This window comes from Aethalodelphis obliquidens, unplaced genomic scaffold, assembly GCF_003676395.1.
Source record: "Aethalodelphis obliquidens isolate GAN/ISIS:26980383/991018 unplaced genomic scaffold, ASM367639v1 scaffold74, whole genome shotgun sequence".
NCBI classification, from domain to species: domain Eukaryota; kingdom Metazoa; phylum Chordata; class Mammalia; order Artiodactyla; family Delphinidae; genus Aethalodelphis; species Aethalodelphis obliquidens.
Window position 1 is genome coordinate 160639 of NW_020838018.1, and position 13195 is coordinate 173833.

The following is a 13195-nucleotide window of genomic DNA, read 5'->3' on the forward strand; positions in this document are numbered from 1 at the left end:
CTTTTTCTGGTTTTTAAGGTGGAAGCTGAAGTCATTGACTTGAGAGCTTTTCTAATATAATTATTTAGTGCTATAAATTTCCCTCTACGTTCTCAATGAGGGAGATCCCACTAATCTTAAAATATGTTCTTTTTTATTCATCTCAAAATACATTTTAATTGTTTGACTCTATTTTAACCCATGAGTTATTTATAAGTGTTTTATTCTGTTTTCAAGTATGTAAAGAAATTCTAGAGATCCTTCTGTTATTGACTTCTAATTTAATTCCACTGTTGTTAGAGAACATACATTGTGAGAACTGAAAAATTTTAAGTTTATTGAGACTTGTTTTATGGCCTAGAATAGTTAAATGTTTCATGTGCATTGCAAAGAACATGTATTCTGATGTTTTTAGATGTATTCTATACATATCAATTAAAGCAAGTTCATTAGTAGTGTTAATCAAGCTTTCTATGTTAGTATTGGATTTCTATCTACATGTTTCATCTCACTGAGAAATGAGTATTGAAATCTGACTATAATTGTGAACTTTAATATTTCTCCCTGAAATTCTATGTTCTATCAGTTTTATCTTGAGGTACTTTGAAACCATGTTATTAAGCACATAGACATTTAGCAGTGTGTGTCTGCTTGATTGGCCCTTTTATCATTATAATTAACCCTCTGTGTCCTTTATAATATTCTTTGCTCTGAAATCTTTGTTATTTATATACTTCAGCTTTCTTTAGATTAGTGTGTGTATATGTGTGTGTGTGTGTATATATATATATATATTTTTTCCAATTCTTTTACTTTTAACCTAATCTTATATTTACATTTAATGTAGGTTTGTTGTAGGTAGAATATATATAGATCTTGCTTTTTAATCCAATCTGAGAATTTCTGGGTTTTGACCAGGGTGTTTAGAGCATTTACATTTAATATTATTATTAATATAGTTGAGTTTAAATCTATCACCTTACTATTTGCTTTAAATTGTTTCATCTTTTTCTGCCTTCTGTTAGATTAATTGTTTTTTAATGATTCCATTCAATCTCCTTTGTTGGCTTATGAACTATAAGTCTGACTAATTACTTATAGTGATTGTTTCAGGGTTTATAGTTCACATCTTTAACTTATCACAGTTTACTTTCAAGAGACATTTTACCACTTAATATATAGTATAAAATTTTTTAAAATTTGTATACTTCCATTTTTCCCCTCGTGGCTTTTGTGCTCTTCTCACACATTTTACATGTTATTTTTACCATACCACATTAGACAGTCAATTATTTTTAAAGAGATTTAAATAATCATTTAAAAATATTTTATATTTACCCTGCTTCATGACTTCAGCCTTAGCCAAGCTCCAATAACACATTTTCTCTCCTGCCCCTTCAGATATAGAGGTGGAATGTTCTTCCTACTATTACCAGTCTCTGGCTGCCATCTCTTCCTAGATCCTTTACCTGTCCCACAGCTCTATAAGCAGCTTCTTTATATGTTCTTCAGAAAACCACTTGCATGTGCCATCTGTTTCTGGAATGATACTATACTGATATAAAAGTTAAATGTTATTTTTCTCTTTTTTCTATGAACACTTGGAAAAGCAGCTTTTGTGGGCTGTCCCAGAGGTGTCCATTATATATACCAGTTCCTGAGAAAACACTGGTCTATCATTCAGGCATTGTCCACTTTACTACTTTCAAGATGTTTCAGGTTTAATTATGGAAAGTAAATGTTTATACACATAGAGACAAAACTGTTTTGTTTAAATCAGTTATTCTACAAGCTTTATTGAAGTCCTGTCATGTGCAAAGTGCTAAGCCTTATGTTGTGAATATAAATGTAAACATCTACATATACCTTAGCATCAAGGATGACATAGTCTATGCTGGGACCAAATATTTATCTTTGAATATAAAGTTATAGACCTATAGAGGTCTATAATAGTGACATAAATGAAATGTAGTAGTATGTCCAGGGTGCACCAGAGTGACTGATTCAACGTCTATATTCTTAGGGCTTGTTTTTTGTTGGCACACGGAAGTGTGGCTGTACAAGGTGTAAAGTTGTAACAATATTGCAACACTTTTGTTTGGTTGATAAAGAGCTTCTGTCCTGAGCTTCCATCATTTTGTTTTCTCACCTAGGACTGTCTATAATCTCCCCTCTCTCTAGGCAGCTAAATTTCTTTAGGGCCTCACCCCAACAGTACATTACTGTCTTTTTCTTATTGGTTGTTGCTTGTGCCATACTGGAGGTCAAATATTTTAAATATCATCTCTACTTATATCTATAACTACCATGACATTCAGTTTTAAAAATGGTTTAGAACTAATTACTAGTTTATCAGAAAGATTTAGAATAATAAAATTCATATCTAATGCTGTTAGGAACATGCATATTTAGTCACTTTATAACCCCAAACTCTGGAGGCTCATGACCTCCAGAGTTTGGGGTCATAAAGAGGAGAAGGGCAGTATCCATCTCCTCTCTTTATACAAGATAATGATGGAGGTTTTGATTGTGCATGTCATGGATCTAAGTGGCCCCTACAGTTTTTATGCACAGGGGTGACGTATTTAGAAGGACTGGGCAGCCTGAAACTTAGAAAGTCTCTGTGATAGAACAATTCCAAGGGTAAGCAACTGTCTCAGAGCCTTTCTATGTGGTTAGATGTTTAATAAATGTGATTTCTTTAGTGTACAAAATTGGAAGTTTATATACATGGAATATAAACTCAAAATATAAGTTCATGCCTGATAGTAAAACCTATAACCAACTAAAAGAAAAAGTGTTCTAGGGCTTCCCTGGTGGCGTAGTGGTTGAGAGTCTGCCTGCCGATGCAGGGGACACGGGTTCGTGCCCCTGTCCGGGAAGATCCCACATGCCACGGAGAGGCTGGGCCCGTGAGCCATGGCCGCTGAGCCTGCGTGTCCGGAGCCTGTGCTCCGCAACGGGAGAGGCCACAACAGTGAAAGGCCCGCGTACTAAAAAAAAAAAAAAAAAAAGTAAAGAAAAACTTTTCTGTTGTAACAATTCCAATATGACTGGTTGAAAGTGCAATATTAATTTTATTTATCGACATGGACCAATTTTATATTTATAGTACTCTGCAAAAAATGTTAAGTAGTAGTAATCAGTATTTTTAAAAGATAGTTAAGATTAGAGATAAAATGTTTGAACAAACTTATGCCAGCACCCCACAAAAATAATCATCTAGAAAAGAGCTTATGCCTTGGCTTGTCAACACAACATAACTGTTGAATAAGATGTGTCATCCTGTTTTATCTTATTATTTGGTGAAGATGTGAGAAAAATAATTAATATCTAAAGCTAATAACATCTATCTCCAAAATAGTTGCAAAACAATAGAAATTGAAAAAGAAAAATGCAAATAATTTTACTTCAGAATGAAAATTAAGAAGATTAAAAACAATAAATACTTTGGGGTGTTGTGCATCTTTAGATTTGAGAATAGCCATTTGATCAGTCTCACATGCATTGAGGAGAATAAAAACAAGCATATGGTGAGAATATCCTTTCTCATACTAACTGTAAACTGTCCTGGGCAATGGAAGGATGGAAAACTGTTCCCGTGGGGTAGAGAACTTATATGAGCCTTGTTTTCAAGGAGGTTTACTGTTGTACCTCACCTGTAAAGGCAACATTTTTATTATATTCCCTAGTCAATTATGTTTGTGATAATATTTTCAATCCAGACCAATTTATCTTTATTGATTAATAAAAGAATTCTTCAAGGGATTCTGTGGCTTGAAACACTGATGCAATTTTCTCTGATTTTATTAGAGAATGTAATCAATATATCTTGAAACACTATCCAAAAGTTGTGTCAGTTAAGCACCTTGTGACCTTTACTGGAGTTAAAGCATAAATAAAAGTTAACATTTATGTCACAGAATTGTCTGATATATGTAAAATTAGAGTGAGGTACTGACATAAATAGGCCAATGACATATTAGATAGAAAGCCCAGATATAACCCCTTGACTATAGTCAAACAATCTTCAATAAGGGTGCCAAGACTACTCAATGGGGAAAGGACAGTCTCTTCAACAAATGGCACTGGAAAACTGGATATCCACATGCAAAAAAAATGAAACTGGACCCTAACCTTACACCATACAAAAAATTAACTCAAAGTGGATTAAAAATCTAAGCATAAGACCTAATAATTCTTTTTCTAAAAGAAAAAATGCTTCATGACATTATATTTGACAATGATTTTTAAGATATGACACTAAAAGCATGGGCAACAAAAGCAAAAATAAGCAAAAGGGATTACACCAAACTTAAAAACTTCTGCACATCAAAGGAAACAATCAGTGTGAAAAAAGTAGCCTACAGAATGGGAGAAAATATTTGCAAATCATATGTCTGTTAAGGGCTTAATATTTGAATATATAAAGAACTCTTACAACTCAACAACAACAAATAACCCAATTAAAAAATAGGCAAAGAACTTGAGTAGACATTTCTCCAAAGAACATATAGAAATGGCCAACAAACATAAAAGATGTTCAACATCTGTAATCATTAGAGAACTAAAAACCAAAACCAAAATGAGATATCACCTCACACCCATGAAGATAACCAACTTAAAAAAATTAACAAGTGTTGGTGAGGATATGACAAAATTGGAACCTTTGTGCTCTGTTGGCAGGAATGTAAAATGGTGCAGCTACTGTGGAAAACAGTATAGCAATTCCTCAAAGAATTAAAAATCAAATTACCACATGATCAGAAATAATGATTCTGGGTATATATCCAAAATAATTGAAAGCAGGATCTTCCATGTCTATGTTTACTGCAGCATTATTCACAATAGCCAAGAGATAGAAATAACCCAGATGTCCATCAATGGATAAATGGATAAGAAAATGTGGTATATACATACAATGGAATGGTATTCAGCCTTAAAAAAGAAAGATTTTGTTACATCTACTACATGGATGAACTTTTTAAAGACGTTATGTTTAATTTAATAAACCAGTTATAAAACGACAAACACTATAATTTCACTTATATGAGATATCTAAAGTAGTAAAACTCATAGAAACAGAAAGTATAATGGTGGTTGCTAGGGGCTGGGTGGGGGGAGAGGAGAAAGGAGAACTATTGTTCAATCAATGTGGATTTTCAGTTTTGCGAAATGAAAACATTCAAGAGATCTGTTGTACAACAATGTGAATACACTTTCTACTACTGAACTATACACTTAAAAATGGTTATGATAGTAAATGTTATATGTTTTTTAACAATAAAAAACAAAAATAAAATTCACTGTAAATTAGACTGGTGAATATGTCATTATTATTTATGCAATAGAAAGATAATTCTGGACAATTCAGTTCTATATTTCTCCTCTCTGATTCAAAAGATAGCTCAAAAAAGCCAATTTTATTCTAATTATTGAAAGAAATTTTCAAATAATGTTGCACAACAAGATGACAGTTAATGGCCTGACTGGTTTTGTTAAAAAACAATAGGTAGCTCTACATAATCACTTTGACACATTACCAGAGACTTTATAACATTTTGGATCAGTTTCACTTCAGGGAAATTATTGGAGACAGAGAAGAGATTATCTTTGGATATTAAGAAAAACCATACTAAATAAAGAAATCAGTGCACAGTACACCATGGTGGTCAACTGATAGATGCAGCTCTTGCAGTCAGATCTTGAAAGGATCTCTGCTTTCAACTCTAAGCCATTAGGTTCCACCAAGCCAATACACAGCATGTTGTGTCCATTAAAGATTCTGCTCTGGACCATTGTTTTCTTCTTCTTCTTCTTCTTTTTTTTTTTTTGGCTGCGTTGTGTCTTCGTTGCCACACGTGGGGTTTTTTTTTCTTTAGTTGTGGCGAGTGGGGGCTACTCTTCATTGCAGTGCATGGGCTTCTCATTGTGGTGGCTTCTCTTGCAGAGCACGGGCTCTAGGCACTCAGGCTTCAGTAGTTGTAGAGCATGGGCTCTAGAACACAGGCTCAGTAGTTGTGGTGCACGGGCTTAGTTGCTCCGTGGCATATGGGATCTTCCTAGACCAGGGCTGGAACCCGTGTCCCCTGCATTGGCAGGTGGATTCTTAATCACTGCACCACCAGTGAAGACCTTGGGCCATTCATTTCTGAAGTTGCCAATGGCAGCAACTCTGTCTCATAGTGATTCTATCCTATAGATTCTGTCCTCCTTGTGTCTCCCATTTCTTAATCAGTTTGCAAGCACCATCTGAAGACCCTAAAAATGCTTTAATGAAGAGAAAGCATGAATAACATGACACAGAACACACTTGCAGCTGGCCATCTTTGCTGCCCTCTCTCTACACAGTAGTTCCAAAAAGTCAGTTGAGGACCAGCAGAGATCTAGGTCCACAGGATAATGAAAACAGTAAGAATGATATAATAAATTTCTCCTAAAACTAAATTTGTTTGACTATGAAAGATTAATTCTGAAATTATGCACATCTTAAATATTCTTTCTTTGAAGATCACTAAATTTTCTTTCTTGAAGAAATGAAAATTATGATAGATTTTTAAGGTCTTCATTTGGAAAACAAGGGGAAAGTCCTAACTTAAATCTGGTGCACCAAAAGCTCTGTTTGTTTACTCATCCAATAAATATATAAATTGAAATTATTTCTCTGAGGCAGTGATCTCCAATGAGGTACATACATGGCCCAGGAATTACACAAGAAAGCAGCAATACCCCTCCCATGGTCCTTGTCAGGTGGTCCCTGTCACATGGGATTCATGAAGCCTCTTGAGAAAAGAGGGTATTGAGAGAGTCAATATGTCATAAACCCTGAGCATTCCTGTACATTCTGGTTGGATAGGATAAGAGTTCAAGACCTTGACTGTTCTTTATGCATGTATTTCTCAGGGTTGTAAGTGCAACAAGTAACCTTGAGAGATGAGGTAATATTTTCCCACAAAAATAGAGAAAATTTTCTTCTGCTCACTATAAAAAGGTGAATCATCCAAGTTCTTCTACCTTTTTACTATATTGCAACCCACTGCATCTGTAGACATTCACTGTGGACCCTTTGGTACTCCTGTGGTTCTTGAGGGATTGGGGAACTCTTGAGGACATGAAGACATTGCTACTGCTTTTGCAATAAATAATAAAGTCTGTTGTGTCTGACCTGGTGTCTTGTGTCTTCTGCAGCATCCATGAAACACTAATAAGCTAATCTGTTAGTTTGCAGGTTTAGTAAAACCCTAGATTTTGTGTAATTTTTGTTAGAGGGCTGTCCCCAATACAGAGGAGTTGACAGTGGGATCTCTCTTGTTGGTTCACTCTGAGTATGGTTCCCCTCTGTGCAGATTTACTGATCACATCTAGTTTTAACCAAATAACTCTCACAAAATGGACAAGTAGCTTAAAAAAATGTCCTACAAAGAACTAGCAGTTTGAAGGTACTAGTAATGAAAACACAAGGGAACAACAAGGAAAATGTTGAATTGGTAGATTCCTACTACTTATTTAAACTCTTTATATACCATATTGCTGGTAAAACCAACGACAAATTAATCATACCTAACAATTCAGCCCCACAAATTAGATATTGTCAAGAAGACTTTGAAATATGGATTTATGAACAATCTTGTCCTAAATGTCACTGATGTTATCCAGCCAGAATGACTAGCAACATATAAACAATGCTCTTCAATATTAACCTATTATTTAGTATTTCTTTTTATATATGTTTAATAATGCTCACAATATATAGTATATTATATCATGGTCTATCTATCAACTATCTATCTATTTATCTATCTATCATCTATCTATCTATCTATCTATCTATCTATCTATCTATCTATCTATCTATCATCTATCTATCATCATTTGTGTCCTTTGTTTCTGATAAGGTGAGCAATCAATCATAGTTTTGGAAATCCTTTCTGGGGAGAATAGCCCACAGACCTACTGACTCCTTTGGTTCTGGAACAGCTCCTATCTGCTAAAAGAAACCCCAATTCCAGCCCATGATTGGACTTTAAGGGAAAAGTTGCCACTCCAAAATGTCTCTCTGGCATGCAGATTATTTCTAGCTGAAAACACTAAAGGCTCACAAGACTCAAGAAGAAACTGACCTTCCCCCTAACTGCCTAAAAGGAATTTAGATAGAGGGTCTATTCCTGGAATAGAGCTGTCACCAGAGATATCTGCAAAGAATATGAGCTAAGTATGGTGGGGGAAACTTGCCAGGGCAAGTCCATTCTGTGTTCTACTGTCTCTGCATGGCCCAAAGGTCATTTTTGGCCTAAGCCATTTTGTGATCTAAGCCTGGCCAGGATGCTTGCCGTTGAAAGGGTCTCAGTAACTAATGATCTTAAGGGAACAAAATAATGCAGAATCAAAGGACTGTTTTCAGGTAAAAGAAGTAACAATAACAAAGATAATTGTAAAGACTTCCAGTTCTCTTTCAATGGTAAAGATTAGCCTGATCAACTGGGAACATAAGGAATGATGATATTGACATTTTATGACCCTCATGACTTCAGTCCACTAAAGCTTGGACTCTATGGACCACCAAACCCCTTCATGAATATGCATGTACCCTTAGCTTAAAAATTACCCAATTTTGCTGTTCAGGAAGACACTGCTTTGGGAAAGATCCCCGGTGTTCTCTTTACTTGCTGCAAGGAATAAATCCTTTCTTCTCCCAATATTTGTTTTTGTTGTGCCTTTCAGCTTGACACCCACCAATAGTCAAACCTAGGTTTTTGGGTAACATTAGCTCTTTGGCTGGCAATGAAAATGACATAAGGCAGATTAACAAGAGAAAATTAAATTATTATGTGCACTTGGGGGAATTCACATAAGTATGAAGAATTCCAAAGACAGCAAGACAAGGTGACATATATATTCTTGACTAAAGAGAAGTGAAACTGAGCAGGACCCTGTGGGGCTCCTGGGCACGAAAGTCTTTCTGTGTCCCTCATTTCTTGTTTGCAGGGACTAGGCTTCAGCCTCCACAACGTTCCCTGAATTCCAAAGGGTAGGGTCAAATAGTTGCTAATCAGGGAAGGGAGGGGATACAGAGACAAGGGAGGAACTGTCAAGAAAAAATAGTGCAGTTTTGGGACAAGATCCTTGTTCTGTCTGAAGGGAAACACGTAATAACTTTGAGCTCTTCTACAGAACTAAAACCCCCAACAAATGGAAGATGTTAACTACCTGATGAAGCATACTTCATTCTAGAGAGAAGGTCACAGTTTCATAACCTTGAGAAACATAGAAGCTCATCAGGAGACCACCTGAGGCCAGATTAAAGGATTGCAGGCCCTGAACACACCATAATCCTTATCAGCAACCCTGACCTTGAACTATTGCTATAAAACTCCTCACCAAATCCGCCCAGGTTGGGACACACAGTTTTGAGGACATAAGCCTGCTGTGTCCCCCTTTGCCTGGCAACGCGATAAACCTATTCTTTTCTACTTCTCCCAAACTCTGCCTCCGAATTCAATTCCATACCAGTGCACAGAGGCCAAATTTCGGCATCAGAAGGAGGTATGGGTCTGAAATTTCAAGGGGAAGTAAGGTAACTCACAGGAAGTTAAAAAGAGTTGTTTGGTAAACAAATGTTTGCTGAGCCATCCAAAGACAATGAGACACAGAGAGGATTTTTTTTTTTTTTTTTTTTTTGCGGTACGCGGGCCTCTCACTGTTGTGGCCTCTCCCGTTGCAGAGCACAGGCTCCGGACGCGCAGGCTCAGAGGCCATGGCTCACGGGCCCAGCCGCTCTGTGGCATGTGAGATCTTCCCGGAACGGGGCACGAACCTGTGACCCCTACATTGGCAGGCGGACTCTCAACCACTGCACCACCAGGGAAGTCCCACAGAGAGGATTTTGATCAAATGGGCTTTTCAATGTTCCTCCTGTTCTACAACACCTAATATTATATTACATTTATCTCTAGTGATATCTTCTTCCTGGGACAGGCCTCCTGTCTTAAATTATTTTAGGCAGTAAGGGGGAAGTTCAAAGGCTCTTCCTGAGTCTTTTGGGCCTTGATTGTTTTCAGCTCAAAATAATCCACATGCCATAGTCGAACATCTTGTGGTGGCCTGCACTTAGACCCATTGGCTCCCACGTGCAAATGAGAACCATGCAATGATTCAGGGAGAGCCCTGAGCACCTTATTCAGATAGACACCAACATGATGCAATTTTTCTTCGGTGTGTTCAGTGAGAGAAAGCAATACAAGAGGCACTGACCCTTTACTGTGGGGGAGGTTGAAAGGAAAATTAAGTACTTTTAGAGCATTTAGAAAACCTAAAACCTGTGACTCAATTTTTTTAAGTGCAGAGTTAATTTTACCCAAATGTGTTTTCTTAAAAATCGCAACCAGTCAAGATCAATATCTTCAAGGGGTGCAACAGTTGTGATATTTGCTGACTTTACACTGTTCTGAAATTGAGGATACTTTTTCCCTCTGCTCAGTTAGTGTTTATTTTTATTAAGTTTTAAAACTATTTTATGTAGGAGATCTTTTACTGGAGCCTAAGGATCGATAATGTTAACCACTGTGACACTGCTCTGTTACCTCACCTCAACCAATCAAAGAATTGTGCAGGAGCTGATCACATACCCTGTGATTTCCCTCTCTCACCTGGTATTTAAAAATGCTTTCATGAAACCCATCAGGAAAGGGAGTTCAGGTGTTTTGAGCACTAGCTGACCTGAACTCCCTGCATGGCACCCTGTAATAAATGCTGCACTTTCCTTCGCCATAACCTGGTGTCAGTAGATTTGCGTTACTGCACATGGGAGGGCAGACCCAAGTTTTTTCGTCAACATATTTATATATATTATTATATATTGTAGGCAATGGAGATATTTTACTTCTTTCCTATTGTGCTGTTTTATTTTTTAACTGAGTTAACCATGAAAGTCAATTTTTGTTGATAGAGGAGAAAAGGTACAAATTAATTAGCTATAGTTAAAAATTTAAAGCTTTTAAAATGCTTGTTATTGGGCTTCCCTGGTGGCACAGTGGTTGAGAGTCTGCCTGCCGACGCAGGGGACGTGGGTTCGTGTCCCGGTCCGGGAAGATCCCACATGCTGCGGAGCGGCTGGGCCGTGAGCCATGGCCGCTGAGCCTGCGCTTCCAGAGCCTGTGCTCTGCAACGGGAGAGGCCACAACAGTGAGAGGCCCACGTACCGAAAAAAAAAAAAAGCTTGTTATTTATAATGAGATTTATATAACAGAGAATTAGGAAATAATTCTGTATTTAAATGGTTAGATTGTGAGTGGAACATGAAATTGGTAGTTCACAGGACATATACTAAATTTTCACCCTTAGTGATACTATATTTGTACTGTACATGTCAAGCTAAAAAGTTGTTGTTCAACAATCTTTAGCAAACATATCAGTTTTATTATTCAGAAGGAATATAGGAGCTCAATTTGATATAGGGAACTTGAGCATTCCATCAACATGAATTTGAAGAATACACTAAGAATATCTTCTACATTACATTGGAGTAGTGAATTACTGGTAATTATTTAGGGAATTCTTATGAAAAATATAGCCATCAGGGACCAATAATTGAATTCTATTGAAATATAGAGATAGATATTAATAAGAATGGAGAATCATATTTTCATTTTATATTGCCCATATTTTCATTTTATTTGTAGTTTTTGAAAGTTTGCAAGAGAAAGATATCAGAATTTATACTTCATTCAGCAGAATCCCTTGGACCAAATAATCACACACTCAGAATACATAGGTGGAGACATTACTGACTGTGGTCCAGGAGACAAGGACAAGACCTAGAAAAGACACAGTAAATAATGGAGGGAAAAAAGATTGAAATAGACAGGCATTCCTCTTAATGAAAAATGTTAACAGTAGAATCCTTGAGGGAAAATCTTTGAAAACATTGGATTTCTGTAACAATAAAAAATTGAGTCCCGGGCTTCCCTGGTGGTGCAGTGGTTGAGAGTCTGCCTGCCGATGCAGGGGACATGGGTTCATGCCCCGGTCCTGGAAGATCCCACATGCCACGGAGCGGCTAGGCCCGTGAGCCATGGTCGCTGGGCCTGCGCGTCTGGAGCCTGTGCTCCGCAATGGGAGAGGCCACAACAGTGAGAGGCCCGCGTACCACAAAAAAAAAAAAAAAAAAAAAAAATTCAGTCCCAAAATACAATGAGAAATAACAATAATGAATAAATAGGATAAAGAAATTCTATGTTAACTGGCATACATTCCAGGAGATTATCAAACTCCTGCAGAAACCAGGGCTTTCTGGCCTTTAATTCCCCTTGGGCAGAACTGCAGCACCCCTGTCCCCAGCCTTCAGCTATCAACTCCAGGACTACAGAGGCAGGGTCCTGGCCCTTAAGTCAGGCTGCCTCACTGACTTGAATGCCCATGGAAAAGGGAACGTTGATCCTGACCTGAGACACAGCCCTCAGATGTTCATAAGCTGGAAAGTCTGCATCAGACTTCCTCCTTGCATCTCTCTAGGGTAAACTAGGGAAAACAAAACATCACAAAACCCTTTCCCACAGAAGAAGTCTGGGAAAAAACACATGACTATCTTGGCCTTGGTGCCAGGTGAGGATGATATAACTAGAGCACACCTTCTCCTGGGTTTGGTACCAGAATCCAGGAACCTGGTGGGGGGACCTTGGCTCTGCCCTGGGTTCCATGGACACAGACAAGCAAGTATGATCTCAGCAGCCTTCAAGGACCCAGATGTAAGAAAGAGGCAATGAAGACATGATGGCTGCTTCAGGGTGGCTTGGTGTCAGCCTAGAACAGCTGGACTTCATAAGGAATAACACACTGTGGAGGGAAATAATAAAGAATTTATAATAGGAACATAAAATAGTTGTATTTGAGCCAAGCTGAGGGCTATAATCTGGGAGGCAGCCCCTCAAAAGGCTCTAAGGAACTTCTCCACTGAAGCATGGTAGTCTTATACTTTATCAGAACAAAGAACATACATCAAACATGACAGGGGTATATTCCTTAAAGATTTCAAAAGAGACAAATTTAGTACGTATATAGTGAGACAGTAGGATCCTGGTACCTGGGAAAGGAACCTCATCTTCGAGAGGGCGTTAACATGGACATCATAAGAAGGGAGTCATTTATCCTTATTTTTGAATCAGACATTTCTTTTCCTTAATGGTTAAAGCAGATGTGCTGTGTGTGTTTGACAGGCTCT